The sequence below is a fragment of the Pan troglodytes genome, chromosome 10, assembly GCF_028858775.2.
Source record: "Pan troglodytes isolate AG18354 chromosome 10, NHGRI_mPanTro3-v2.0_pri, whole genome shotgun sequence".
Taxonomy (NCBI): domain Eukaryota; kingdom Metazoa; phylum Chordata; class Mammalia; order Primates; family Hominidae; genus Pan; species Pan troglodytes.
Genome location: NC_072408.2, coordinates 103845006 through 103860999, shown reverse-complemented (window position 1 = coordinate 103860999; position 15994 = coordinate 103845006). Strand labels below are relative to the sequence as shown.

Genomic DNA, 15994 nt, shown 5'->3' with positions numbered 1-15994 from the left:
AAGCATCAACTATTAAGAAGGGAACATCTCTTTCCCACTCCAGATGTTTCCCTAAATGTGAAAGGACATCAATTAATATAAAATTTCTGGCTTATTTCTGTCCTCCTACTTCCACACCCTTCCAGGTATAGCATTTTATATGATGGTGAATTTGGCAGGAAAAAAAAAAAAGACATTCCTCTTTCTTCTCTCTTGGTGGCAAGTTGCCCTCAGAAAGCACATTTTCTACTCTGCATTTCAACACAGCAAGGAGCCTTACGATTTTAGAAAATAAACTCAATGCCATCCCCCTCAGTCCCCACAACTGATGTATGAACCAGGAATATTGAGAAATGAGACAAAATGCTGACAATTGAGGATACATAAGTCCCAAGCCTTTGGTGGTCCCCATGATTTGAGGCCGTCTGGTGAGTAGAGAAGCTTAGATGTTCCATGTGGCAGGTTTTGACAGTTAGGCAGTTGGTTTTTAACTGCCTAGCAGGACAAGAGGCCATATGCAGTTTTCCCCTTGACTGATCTTTGCTTCTTGTGGCTTATTCCACAAACAAGAGGCAGAATGGCATATACAGAACCCTGCAAAGGCCCAGCCTCATCACAAGAGAGGAACAGACCATAGAGGGGTGGGGCAGAAAGAGGAATGATTTTTTTTTAACTGCGCCTTTTAAACTGCGAAGCAGCTAAGCTCCATATATACAGAAGAGCCCCATGGAAGTCTGGGTGTATATAGGGGTATGTTTTCCAGGTATGCTAAGTTTCTAGTGCCCAGATTAGCCAACTGCTAACTAGAATATTTTTCCCACTGTAATTGCATTTAAAAGGGGAAAATACAAAAGGGGAAAATAAATTTAAAGAGTTTCAAATGTATGGGATAACAAAGAGAAAAAATACAGCTCTATTAAGACCCAATGATAGGAGCTGTCTCCATTGCACATTTTTATTCTTCTCCGGGGTCACCAATGTCTCAAATACCATGTCAAAGGAAGGAGATGGGTGTATAGGAAATGTTTTCTCTCAGGTATGCTAAGTTCCCAGTGCCCAAATTAGATGACTTCTTGCTGGAATATTGCTCACATTGCAATTGCATTTAAGGTCACAGGTCATATGTTTTGGACAACTGATATCAACTGACTGGCTTCCTGGTGCAACTGAACTCTTCCTCTTTTGGGACTCCACGCAGTTACCATTGTATCTCTAGCTTGTGACAACTCTTAAGTAAAATACTGTGTTCTGGGAACACAATTTTACCAGGGATAGGGAGTAACAGTTCAAAGGCCAAGGGATGGCTTATTTTCTAACCAATGATCTTTAATGCCCTATTCACTCAAGATTCTTTACAAGAGGTATTCATGGAGACTTGGAATTGTATCAAGACAACTGCTGAGGGACAGAAGAACTCCCCAGTTCTACTTAGATTCTACCTGGACTATAGTCTCTGGAAAATTCCCAATGTATTCAGAATCCAGAACATCTCTCACTAAAACTAATCAAAATAACAAACTGAGGAGGATGAAATATTGATTTTAATTTCCTTGGACTTTCAAATCACTGTAGCAAGAAAATACGATTTTGGACTTGAATTCATCTGGATTTATTAAGGCTTTAGATTTTCATTTCTCCCTAGACATCTCATAGGGAATTGATATTCACTTTGGTTGCATCTTTATAATGTTGGTATTTTGGTTTTGAAGTATGGTAATGCTGTCCTTTAATCCCACAGCAGGACATGGGCTATGTGCCATCATCATCTGCGATAGAAAATAGACCAAGGGCGAATAGATGGCCTTGAAAACCAAGTGGCCTAGGAGTTAATTCTAAGGAACTTGTCTGATCCATGTTAGAGCCTTCTCAGAGCAAAATCTTCATTGCCCACCTGTGGCTCCAGGATGATTTCCCAAGAAGCAAGGGAAGCAGGGAGGTGAGAGCAGGCTGATCCAACAGGCTGCTGCTTTGCTTCTGAGCACTGGGAGAGCCCCGCTCTAGCTTAATGAACAAAATCGTTCATTAAAACTAATAGAATAAAAATATGGTAACTAATGGAAAAGGAATGACTCTTCCCCAATGTTGATGTTCCCCCTTAAGTGAGAGACCATCAATTAGAATAACATACCTGGCTTTGTTCTACCTCTTGACTTTTTTAGCGTGAATCTCACCCTAGACCTAGCATCAGAATCTTCTGGAGCTGGGGTCCAGGCACCAGTATGTTTTAAAAGCTCCCTGGGTGATTTTAATGTGTAGGGAGAGCTAAGAACCAATGAACTAAATGATCTCTAAAGATACTTTCTAACTCTTTTTTTAAAAAATGCTGTGATACTACCAGGAGTTAGAGAAAATGACTTCAAGGCCCTTGGGGCACCCTTTTCTAGCAGCCCCGAGGCTCCAGTGCATAGTGTGCAATCAGCCTTCTAATAGGAGAAAAACAATACAAGGCTTCATGTGTTGGTCCCAAAGCTTGCCTCTTCTGGCTGCCCCACCATGTCACTGCCATACAATCAATGGAAAAATTGTTCTTTACCATAACTTGAGAGGGAGATAATCAGGAACAATCTGGCTACACCATAGGCTAATCACAATGACTGATATTTCTAGGGCTGCATTAATCAAGCCTTCAAGTAGACAGACTCTTATGGTCAGACCGATTCTAGAATGATTCTGCCTCCACTGTGGGAATCTTTTATAAACGGAAATTCTCCATTCAGCCTTCCCTCTCTCCTAAGTGCAAAATCCCTCCTAATGGTAGCATCTGTTGTCTGCGGCAAACAGAGTTGATTACAGATGCTCTGAAAGGAATTTAAGTATTTTCTCTTGCTACTCAGGAGGTGATGGTGTGATGGGAAACAGTAACTCTTTTTAGAAAATAAAAAACCTTTGGCTAAACAGTGACTACAATAATAAGGTAAAAGATACATCTTTGTATAAAATATTAATATTTGTTAGATTTTTATCTCTTTCTTCAGTACTAAATATGGCCAATAACCATACATGCACTGTCTCTTATAGCTACAGAGCAGGTGTGCAGGTAGCTGGTTACCAAGCAACGTATTGGCTGGGGATTAGAGCACACACTTGCATGGGCATAACTCTGAATAATGCAAACCTTGTTAAGTGATACATTTTTCATTATCCTAGTATCACATCAAGTTCTATACCAGCTTTTTTTCTTCTTCTTTAATCTAGGAAACATATTTCTATTAAGAACCTTGAAGAAATCTTACCATCAGATATTTCTTTTTTATTAAAAACAATGAAAAGAACAGATTCATTATATCTTATCCATCAAACTTGTTATCTACCTAAACATCTGTTCAGTTTTTGTTGTCGTGTTTAGAAAGAATAATTATCCAGCAGACCTTATAAGAAATGAATTCCGATGGAGCGAATGAACTTTACTAATGACTTGCATTTATAGCTCCTTGAGGAAAAAGTTACCTATTCTCATAATCCTGTTTGTTCTTTCAAATTAAAATGTCTTTGGTGGTTATATTAGAACTTAGAGGGTTTTTTAAAACTAGCTCTCAAAAGCCTTCTGATCCTTAATAAATATGATCAAAATATATTTAAAATGCTTATAACTCCTCAGTCTCTGAGTATAGAAAATGCTTCTGCTCTTTCCCTTTAGATTCCTAATTTAAATATCTTGCATGAGGAACTCTAAGTAACAACTAGAAAATTCTTAGTTTATAGGAAATTTCTCTGATACTTGTGGTGACATTATTTTTCTTTTTTTAATTATAATTAAATGTTGTGGAGCAAATTAGCAGATTATGGAAGGAGGGAGAGAAGAAGGAAAGGAGGGAAATGAAGAAAGAAAGTAAAAACGAAGAGTATTTAACAGGGGTCTTGATTCCTCCTTTCTTTGGAAACATTAAACAGGTGGGAGATCTGTTTCTGTGACCCTTCTGTATATTTCATAGAATGGCTTGGTTTCCTGAAGCCTACTGCAATTGTTGAAGTGATTTGCCCACTCTAGAGAAGGTATATGAAGCGGAAATGGAATATGAAGAGATATTCGTACAACGGAACAAGGTGTGTATTCCTAGCCTTAATTTTAAGGTTATATGTCTGTGATATTAATTTTATCACAAAAATGGACAAGTTCATTTTTCTAAACCTGGAAAGACGCCAGTGGGGTTCTGTCTTAATTATGAGGACAGAGAAAAAAAAAAACATTTCACCCAGTGCTTGGTGCTAAGGTCTTAGTTATGAATATAGAGAAAAGACACATTTTACACAGGCTTTGGAGTTCATGCAAGGCTGCACGCAATTGCTTGCCTCAGAGAATGGAGCAGTGGGAACTTGCTTCTGACCTGGTGGCTCACTGAAGCTCAAACTGGCAATTTTATGAAATTTCCAGCAGCTTTGTAACTGTGTCTATTATTTATGATTCGGCATCTTCAAATTTTTCTATGGTATACTTAACTTGAGCTGAACACTAAAAAATGGCAAAGTTCGCAGCTTCAAATTTTGTAGGGAACAAGCTATGAAAGCTATTCCTACTCCCTGTATCTGCTCTTTATTTTAGAAAAGAAATACAATATTCTCCATTCTAGGGGTAGGATGGAGAGTCAACACTTAATTCCTTGATGTAAAACGGACATTTCTTTTATTTAAATTTAAAATTCATATATTTGGTACTATCCTTATATATAAAATAAGTATCTGGAATTCATACCTCTACAAAAAAGCAAGGTAAAATAGCTTTTATTCTTCAAGACGCTGCCATAAGATACAAACAGTTACGTTTGCTCCATCACCGTTTTTGTTTGGTAATTTTTTTCCTCCCAGATCTTTCCTGATAGAATTGTCGTGCAAAAAGGTCTTTTGAATGCTAAGTCATCAGAGTTGTTTTAAGAAAAATACAGGTAACTATAGGCTACCAGACATGCAGCTTTAATTTTGTTCTAAGGTCTTTCTGTTAAATGAAAAAAATATATTATTATCAACCTATCTTTACTATTTTAGGCATTTCAAACACCACATCTATATACAGAATCTTCTTATAATCTTAGGCAGTTTATATCGAAAAGATAATTTCCCCAACAATATTATTTCAACCAAAATCACACTTGAAAGATACTCATTGCAAGGAATTGTATCTTCCTATCACAGATATTTGTGCTGACCCAATACACAGATAGATTTATACACATACATCACTGACACCCCAATTCATACACTCATAGAATCTTGTAATAATCATGTAATAAAGACATCACACAAGCTAGGTAAAATTTTTAAAACTAAAATTTTCTAAAATCATTGTCTGTCTAGTATGTCTTGATTGGTAATATTCTTCACTCCAAAAAGAACTTTTTCAAAATTTGTTTGCCTAAATTTGTCTCCATTTCTCAGAATCCAGTAATAAATGAAAAGGAAAAAAGATGGTTTATATGCCTCTTTTCTTTTGAAATCTTTCCTACTGAAAACAATTGTGTTACACTTCAGAATTGAGCCTTTAGATATATAAATTAGCCAATATTGCCTAGCCTGTTGTTATTTAAAAGGGCTATATATACTTGCTGTTTTCTCTACAATAAAAAATCCAAATTTTAGATTTGCAATATGCAAAAATAAGTAGTAAATTCACATTTTATATCAATTTCAAAACAAACAAAAAAAACACGTTTGTGAGACTCAAAATGAATTAACAGCACCTGCTGTTAGTCTATCTCCTCTTATGAATCACCTTTTCTCCTCTTCCTGTGCCTCCGGAGCTGCTCGAGAGCCACAGCCAAACCAGTTTCTTTGTTTAGCAAAGAATATGCTCAGTTTCACCTTGAAATCTGAATTTATTAAAAGATATAGAACTTTCTACTTTAAACATTGTTATCCAACTCTTTTTCCCTGAAAAGTTGAAATGTAATCTAAACACTAGTCTCAGAGTGGACACCTACATAATTACGTTTGCAGCTTATTGTGTTTTCTTAGGCTGTTGAACCTTTTCAGAACTCGTGTAGGCCAAATATTTTATTACTGAGAGAAAATTTATTAGAATGTCTACTATGCCCGTATTTAAAATGTCAGCCTCACGATTCATTTTCTTTTGTCAATTCTCCTATGTGCTTTAACAATTCTCCTATGTAATTAACAGTCTTTCTTATTTATTATTTATTTATTTATTTATTTATTTATTTTGAGATGGATTCTCACTCTGTTGCCCAGGCTGGGGTGCAGTGGTTTGATCTTGGCTCACTGCAACTTCTGCCTCCTGGATTCAAGCAATTTCCTGCCTCAGCCTCCCGAGTAGCTGGGATTACAGGCACCCACCACCATGCCTGGCTAATTTTTTTTTTTTTTTTTTCAGTAGGGACAGGGTTTCACCATGTTGGCCAGGCTGGCTTCAAACTCCTAACCTCAAATGATCTGCCTGCCTCAGCCTCCCAAAGTCCAAGGATTACAGGCATGAGCCACAGTGCCCACCCATTAACAAAGTCTTTCTTAACAAAATCTGCTGGCGGGGAGGGTGAGGGTGTCTAAAAGGAAGAGGTTTGAGGGGTAGGAGGGATGCAGATCTGTGATTAGGCCAGGTTAGGACTAAAGGAGGGGTCCCTGGGCCAGCCCTCAGGACTGGAGAACCCCTGAGATAGACAGGACAATGCCCCATCACCCTTATGCCAAACACACCTGGAGGATCTGAGTGTTGTCCTTCTCCTTGACTATTGAGGAAGGAGAACTAGTCCCTTGAGAAACAGATAAAAGAGGTCAGTATCCTGGGTTGCATCCTTAGACTACCAGTACTATTTTATCATCTACTAATTAATTCTCTGGGCTGTAGAATGTGTCTTTTCCATTATCAGCTACAAGTTTAATTTCATATGTGGGTACTTACAAATATGTATAAAAGGGAATCAGTGTCTAAGTACATTCTTGTACCTGATGCTTTATTTTCATTTCCTTATTGAATCTCCTCTACACCCGCGTGTAGTTGTATTCTTACCCATCTATTGTATGTGAGAGAAACAAAACTCAAAAAGGCCAAGTAGCACACTTATGCAAAGGAACACACTTGTGAAAAATTGGTCTGGCATTCAAATTTAGGTCAGATTCCAAAGCCCCTGCTCTTTCTACAACATCGTGGAGGCTGGTGAGATGTAGATTTCCTCACAAGCTGAGGAAATTGAATTTGGCATTGAATAGCGTCATCCAAATTCTTACCTCTGAAAATAGTTTTGGCAGCTCCTCAAGTAACTGCTTTGTATTTTGTTGCCTAACATTCATTTCTGTTTGATAACATTTCCAATATTTAAATACATTGAAGATTTTGTTGATCTGCTGACATTTAAATTAGTTTTTGCATCTTTCCTTCTGACAATTTTAGGTCATTGAATTTCAGAACAGAGTCATGATTATAAAAAAAGAGTTTCCACCATATGTAAAAAGACTATGATGTTATACACAGAAAAAAAGGCCAAAGATGAAAGTTCTGAAACTATATACTTCTCAGAGAGGAATCCAACAAACGCCTTTGCCAAATCATGTTGGGAGCTGGTTAAAATGCAGAATCTTGAACCCCACCCTAGAGATACAGATCTGGACATGGGACCCTATTACCTACGTTTTCAACACAAAAGTTTAGGAATCACCACTATAAACAATGCACTGTGAAATAAGTTATATTGTAAAGACCCAAACCTTGGAAGTTTTTATACCCTGAGAGTTCCAAGGAGTGCCACTTCCAGTTCCAGAGGTCTTGGATTTGAAATGTACGTAGGCAAAACTGACTGGACTTTTTCTGTGCAAATACACTATTTCTATGGAAAAATAAGAGTTTTGTGCATGTTATTGTTGACATGAAGTGTGGTAAATAAGATTAACTCATCCACATTCATCACAAATCAGCAAACTGGCACATGTACAAAAACTAAGAAGGGTCCTAGGCCTTAGGCAACTGGCTCACTGTCTTCCTCTCCTTCCTGTTCTCTCTGAAGTACTCTTATCCCTCTATCACTGTGATTATGTCTGCTTTTCTCCCCCCACTTTTTCCTGTTTCATAGTGATTATACTCAAAACCTCATATGCCAACATAAAAGAATTTTTGCCTTATGTATATGACTTGTAAAACCACTCATTTCAGGCGCCTGTCAACTCCATTCCTGCATCACCTTCCACCTTTGCTAACCTATCACTTCAACCTTGCAACAATGCCAGACTGTAGTTCCCTGACGACCTAATGCTCACTCACACTGCATCCTTCCCTTTTGGCAAAATGACCTTCAACTCATCACCTTCTTGACCTGATTGATATCAACTTATCTTTCAACAATTACTTCCTGGAAGCCTTCCCTGATGCTCTACAGTCCCATTGTGGGTAAAGCAAGGTGTTCTCATTTCTGACTGCACATCAGAGTCATTTAGGTAACTTTCAATATAAATATAGCCTCTAAAACTCTCTTATGGTTACTGTTTGCAAGGTATATCTTTCTTCGTACTTCTATTTTTAATGTATTTATGTCTTCGAATCTAAAGTATGTCTCTTAAAGACAGGATATAGTCAGGTCTTGCTATTTTTATATAATCTAATCATGTTTGCCCTCTGATTTCAGTGTCTGTTCCATTTACATTTAATGGGATTATTGTTATGGGTGGACATATTTGTTTTTCCATTTAATATGGTGGATGGATTTGCTTTTAGATGGATTTTTTAAATTATAGTGTAATTATTGATATCGTTTAATTTGTTTTTAATATGGTTCATCATTTTTGTTCCTGTTTCTTCATGTACTGCTTTCTTCTGTGGAAAGATTTTTTAGTACATAATTACAATTCTTCTGTTAGATTTTCATGCATAATTTTGGGTTATTTTCTTAGTGGTCATTCTATGGTTTATCATATACATCTTTGACTTACCCCAATCTACTTCAGATTAATACGACTTAATTTTGGTAACATATATCAACTTAGCTTCAGTAGAGTTTTATTTTCTCCTCCTTACTTTGTGCTATTATTCTCAGACATATCACACTTCATATATGCTATAAAGCCAAAACTACAATGTAATAGTTATTGGTTTAAACAATATTTTTTTAAAGTTAAAAGAATAAGAGAGAAAACAATTATATATATATCCATCCTATATTTACCCACATATTTCCCATTTCTGATGTTCTTACTCCTTACTGTATATTTATGTCACCATCTTATGTCATTTCTTTCCATGAAGGTCTTCCTTTAGTATTTGTTGTAGGACAGGTCTGCTAGCAATGAATTTTCTCAGTTTTGGTTTATCTAAAAATGTTTTTTATTTTATCTTTATTTCAGAAGAGACTAGTTTCACTGACTATAGAATTCTTTGTTTACAGGTTTTTCTTCTTTTAGCATTTTGACTATGTCACGCCATGGCTTTCTTACCTCTCATGTTTCTCATGAGAACTCAACCACATTAACCGTATAATGGTTTCCCTGTACATAAGTCATTGTTTTTTTTTTACTGTTTTTAACACTTTCTGTTTACCTTTTTGTCCTTCAATAGCTTAATTATGGCATATATACCTGTGAATCACATTGTATTTTTCCTTCTTGGAGTTTGTTGTGTTTCTCATATCTATAATTTTTTTTTCAAAGTTAGGAAGTTTTTGGCCATCATTTCTTCAAATATTTTTTTCTGAGACTTTCCCTCATTACTCCCTTTATGGGACTTCCACTACCTGTATATTGTTTGTTTGTTGGTTGGTTGTTTGGTTGTTTGGTTGGTTGGTTGGTTGGTTGGTTGCTTGGTTTTTTGAGACAGAGACTCTGTCACCCAGGCTGGAGTGCAGTGGTGAGATCTCAGCTCACTGCAACTTCCGCCTCCTGGGTTCAAGCAATTCTCCTGCCTCAGCCTCCAAAGTAGCTGGGATTACAGGCGCACACCACCACATGTGACTAATTTTTGTATTTTTAGTAAAGACGGGGTTTCACCATGTTGGTCAGGCTGGTCTCGAACTCCTAACCTCAAGTGATCCTCCTGCCTCAGCCTCCCAAAGTGCTGGGATTACAGGTGTGAGCCACCATGCCTGGTCTATATTATTATTTTTGATGTCCCGCAGATCTCAGATCCTCTTCACTTTTTTTCTCAAAATTTTTAAATTCTGCTCTTTGGATTGAATAATTTCTATTGCTCTATCTTCAAGTTCACTGATTCTTTCTTCTGCCATCTCAAATCTGTTTGTTAGGCCTATTTAGTGAATCTTACACTTTCGTTATTTTACTTAACTCTAAAATGTTCATCTTTTAAAAATACAGTTTCTGTTTCTCTGTTCAGATTCCCTATATGTTGAATCATTTTTCTCATATTTTCTTTTAATGCTTTGAATATATTTATAATAGCAGCTTTGAAGTCTTATATAAGTCCAACATCTGGACCCATTCAGAGTCCGTTTCTATTAATAATTTTTTCCTCTGGTGTATGCATGCATCACAATATGCTTTCCTTGACTCATAATTATTTTGTTTTAACTGAAATTTTAGATTATATATTGTGGCAACTCTGGATTGTGATATATTTTTCTAAAGGCCTTTTTTTTTAAAGTAACTTGCCTGTTTTTAAACTGTGGACTCTCTCTCTCCCCTGTAGTATGAAGAAGTTAATTCTTAACTCAGTTTTTAAGCATTTATTTTTATTTGTTAGCCTGACTTCTGATCGGCCACCCTTTTACCTGCATACTTTAGTGGTGGGCCAATGATTTGGCTGGAGGTTGTGGGCAAACACCTCAAGTGTGTAAAACTTCTACACTCCACCAATCTGTGTGTATGTTGAGGAATGCATTCAAAGTTCAACAAGTTTTCAATTCTTCATTGGCTTCATTTTCCTCTGGCCTTTCTTGGGTCTTCCCTGTGCATGTGCGTAGTTTCCCAGTTAGCTAGGATGTGTGGAGAGCTTATCCTAACTTTTCTATGCTGTGTCATTTCCAAGTTTCTCCAGTTAAACACATGGATAGCCTATTGCTCACCCAATCAGGACCACAACTTCAAGCTAGCAAAGCTACAGGTTTTCCCCATTTGCTTACAACTAAGTTGGCCACCTTTAACTGACAAACCTTCAAGTTTTTGCCCTTAGTCCAAATCAAGTCTAACCCTCTGTTAGAAAAAAATGATGAGTATTGTTCCAGCCCTATACTGGTAAAACTACTGTTCTTGCTAATCAAGCTTGGATGGAGAGAATGAGAACCTTATAATTTTTTTTCTTGCAAACATGACAGTTAATATTAAATTCACATTTGACTGAAACACAAGGTCAGGCTTTACAGGTGAACAGGTTAATAAACTAAGATGTCTTCATTTGGGGGAAAAAAGAAAATAAAAGTACAGGCTCTGATTATCATTAGAAATATTTTAGTTTTTTATTATTATTTTGGCTATGAGGTATTTTTCCTTGTTATTTCCTCTGTAATTTAGCAGTTAGCCAGTTTCCACCTGCCCAATTTTCTCCCACTGTACACACCTGGCTATTTATTCTGATCCAAATCTGTTGATGATTTTACATATAACCATCATACAGATGGTAAAAGTACTAGAAAAAAAATGGGTCAAGTGAACTGGATTCTAGTTTCCAGCTTAGTTGCTAACAAAGCTAAATCATCTCAGCCAAAGTAGACAAAAGATAGAGGTTAGTTCATGTCCTCTAGTCCTTTTATGCAAGGAACAGCCATTTGTTGGCTCGACTGAATAGCCAAAGTGGGTAAGAGTAGGTGAGTAGTAGTAGTAAACCAAAGGTAAAGAAAGAAAATACTAGTACAAAGTGGCAGTCATAAAAAAAAAAAAAAATCTTTCCCTTTCTGGCTTCCTTTAGATTCTACCTTTTTTTCAAAGAAATCAAGCATAATAGATAAGATAAATGCATACATAAATATAAGCCAATGTACTCAGTGCAAAAATGTATCATGAACTAAGACAGTCAAAGGAAGAAGAGATTGCTTTTTGAGGTGGAGATGAGAGTTGAGAAGAGGGTATAATGGAGCTTAGGGACAGAAAAAAATGTAATGGTGTTCAAATTAGAAATGAGTCTTTGTATTAAGGTAAAACTAGATACTCTAACAAATGTAGATGATGTCTTGGTGGGCTAACACAACAGAAGCATAAATCTCACTCGTGAAAAACCAATCAGGTGGAAGAAAGAGAGATCAGTGTGGACTTTGCTTCACAAAATCATTAACATTCAAGGATCCAAGCCGATGGAGCCTTCAGCAACTTCAGTATATGGCTTCCAATATTTCTCTGGGTATCAATATCTAGCTAATAGGTGGGGAAAGAGAGGAATGTTTAAGGGAGAGACTTATAGAACAGACTTTTACTCACATCCTATCATTAAAAAAATGAGTCATTTAGGTCCTCCTAGAGGGTGGGGGGATGAAGAAAGAGGCCTTGTTGCTACATTTAGTCCCTGGTAAGACAACTGCTTCCTAGCAAGAATTCTTTCCTTTAAGAGAGGAGCCCAAATTATGTGGACAGCTAAAATTTCTGCCACAGCTTTAAATAACTAGTAGACTTTAGATGATCAAGGATTCGGGAGCAATGAGAGGCATCATTGCTATTTATGGTTTTGCCTGTATCTGATTTTCATTTTCCTTTATGGAAATAACCTTTACTCTTCCCAGTCCATGTGACTTGATAGGACTGATACCAGGGACAGGTATGGTAACCAGGCTTGACCAATCAGTACATTCCACCTCCAACCACTTTGCTTGATTCAAGGGTGGGTAGGAATGTAGGCCAATGAGATTCACATCCAAGATTTTTACAGAAGTTATCAAGAAGACATATGAGAGTTTTTTTTTTCTTTGTTCCAACAGTTGCTAAGCTGGTGGGATATGTTTGCAACTCCTGGTGCCTACATATTACCTTTCATGGAAGAGCCTACCTAGAAATAATAGTCATACAAAGGAAATCAGAAAAAAAGAGATAGAATAAAATGGCTTTCTTGATCCAGGAATGCCTGATTCTAAGGACATTAAATTCCCCTTTTTCTTAAACTCAAGTTGGATTTTTTTAACTTGCAATTAAGACCCCTTATTAATATAGGTGAAAAATATGAGCCTTTTTTTTAAAAAAAAGCAGTCTAATTTGTGTGGAATTAGGAAACATGGAGGAGAATAATAAGTGATAAGACTGAAAAGTCAGGTTAGGTTTGAAGCATAGAATTCTTTAAAAGTTAGGTTAGGAATTTGGGGTTTAATGAAAGCCTGCTAAACTGAAGCCAAGAGAGGAAAGTAACTGGCCTCAGGTTGCAAAGCTAGAAGGTAGTGAAGTTAAGATTCAATGCATACCTCTGATTCCAGTGCTGCATGTCTAATACAGTAGCTATTAGCCACAGGTGGATATTAAATTTTAATTTTAATTTAACTTAAAATTCAATTCTTTATTTGCCAGAAACATATTTCAAGTACTCAATGGCTATATATAGCTACTGATACAGCAGCGGTCTCCAACCTTTTTGGCACCAAGGACCAGTTCCATGGAAGAACACTTTTCCACAGGGTTGGAGTGGGGGATAGTTTTTGGATGAAACTGCTCCACCTCAGATCATCAGGCATTAGATTCTCATAAGGAGCACACAACATAGATCCCTCACATGCACAGTTCACTGTAGGGTTTGCACTCCTATGAGAATCTAATGCTGCCACTCACCTGGCAGGAGGCAGAGCTCAGGCAGTAATGCTCAATTGTCCGTTGCTCACCTCCTGCTGTGCAGCCCAGTTCCTAACAGGCCAAAGACTGGTGCTGGTTTGTGGCCTGGAGGTTGAGGACCCAGGGGCTACAGTATTGGACACAACAGATGGAAAGCATTTTCATTACCAAAGAAGATTCTGTTGGATAGGCTGTTTTCTAGAGGGGTGTGTGTGTGTGTGTGTGTGTGTGTGTGTGTGTGTGTGTGTGTTTACATGACTAAAACAGGAGGCCAGATTACCATTCATTTAAGTTATTGAACTATATTTGGGCTGAAATCTTTATTTAGAAAACCTAATCCACAACCTAATATTTTCACTTTGGGAAGCCTTATTTATAAGCCTCCAAAGAACTTATAGTAATTGTAAATATAAACAAAGAGAAACCTGGTTGATATTATATAAAGAAACTATAATAAAATTTTGAGAGACTAAAAAAAGGCTTTTTATACTGGCAACTATAGAATGATCCTATGACTTCAAAATGTAAAAAAAAAAATCAGTGATGCCAAAGGTTTTCCTTGCTTTCTGACCCTTTCCTTGGTAAGGATGATCTATGCTTTGCCCCACACCTGTTGCCTTCATCAGCTTTCCCAAAATTTCCTCTCTGGAAATTTCCAAAGATGCCGTATTGGATCACATTTCACCCTCATGAAGCAATGAGATAATTTATGTGAATGAAGCAATGCATAAAACAAAGTATCTCCCATTGCCATAAATTACATATCCAGTGAAATGAAATGAAAAGCATAGTAAGTATACACATGCTAAAAAGTCTTTTCCATAATGAAGACCGACTCATCCTTTGACAATAATTTCCTACCATTTTTAATCTACTTAGACTTATGGAATAATCACGTGGTTCAACCTTTATCTTCACCTAGCTCAACAAGGCTACCTTCATCCTCTCTAGGAACTACATGGCACGCTTTCATAGAAAACGCTTGGACCCACATCTAAAATGCACATTCGAATTGATGGCCAAGATTTGAAAAAGGCAGTCCAGTATTATACTCATTCTGCCTCCACTTCTGGAAGGAAGGATGGGCAAGATTTATGCAGTGCTCAACTCTGTTGCAAAGATTTTTTTATATAATAATTTACAGTTTCTTTCAGTTCCAAGTCTTGACAAAGTCAGATTCTCAAATAATTGGCTTTAAGATTATGTAAGACCTAACATGTTCAGCTCTATTCCCTGTGCTCCTGCCCCATAATCTGGGTTTATGTCACAAGAATAATTGGGAGTAGAAACAAGGCTGATAATTGTACATGTTATCATGTCCAGGTAAACAGACTTGCAGCTGGTAGGTTCCAGTGGATTTATTTTATGTTGTCTGAGAACTTCAATGCAGGTTTTAAGACATTGGAAATAAAAATTGCCTGGCTTGATTTAACCTAATGATTGCACAGTTTGTTTAATTATCATTGTGATCCCAAAGTGTGATGGAAGGTAAATTTCCAGTGTGGAAGGAAAAGGAATAAGATACTACTAAGAGAATATTATCATGTACTTACTGTTCTCACCTTTCCTCCCCTCCATAATCAGCTCTTGAGCCTGAGAGGACCTTCTGACCTACCAGAGTGGCACTCCAGAATCACTTTACTGTGACAGTTAATGAGCCTCATTTCCAGAGGACAAACACAGCAGGCTGTTCTAGACTAACGATGATGTTCTTGCCTGATGCAAATGCAGAACAGTGCAGCTTTATGAAAAATCACCCCAAGGAAAAGAATCCTCTAACAAAATAAAGTCAGGTGATGCCACAACCCACAACCAATAATCAGGGAAGCCCACTCATGATACCTGTTCTGTCTTTGATGGTCAGGCTCCCTGCTCAGTTAAAGAACATAAGTAAAGTTTATCTCTACTACCTGTCCATCCTCAATGCCATCCCCATCTCTTTGTGTGTGACAGCCACCTACTCTTCCTGGCTATCTAGGAGGAGCCTTATTCGGATGCCCATGTCTTTCCATTCCCCTCTTTGCAATAAAAAATTATCCTTTTTCCTATTCCATCCAGGCCCTAGATGACAGGTCCACTCACTGAGCCAGGACACTGATGGCTGATAATTGCTTCATCTCGTTTCCCCTTCCTAAGATACCTGTCTATTTTTAAAGTCACTGCCAATATCTTTACCTAAAGAAATAAGTAATGTGAAAACTCCTTATAACCCAGCATGATATGTTTGACAGGAGAGAGGGAAGAGTGTCTATTCATGTCTCTCAAATCATAACCAGAATGTCTCTCAAATCATCCCTTATACACTTGTACTGTATAAGGGATGCCCAAGCAATAGGACATCCCTGCCCATTTCATATGCACCAAGGCCAAACTCATTTACTTACCCACCTTTGAG

The 15994-nt window shown here is 37.3% G+C and overlaps 1 long non-coding RNA gene across 1 annotated transcript; it reads left to right on the top strand.

The window, feature by feature from the left end:
- The first annotated feature begins 457 nt into the window (after nt 1-457).
- On the top strand, nt 458-7762 carry LOC104001652 (uncharacterized). Its single transcript, XR_673563.5, has 3 exons — nt 458-742; nt 3912-4023; nt 7316-7762. It is a non-coding gene; the product is annotated as an uncharacterized LOC104001652 (long non-coding RNA).
- The last annotated feature ends 8232 nt before the right edge of the window (nt 7763-15994 follow it).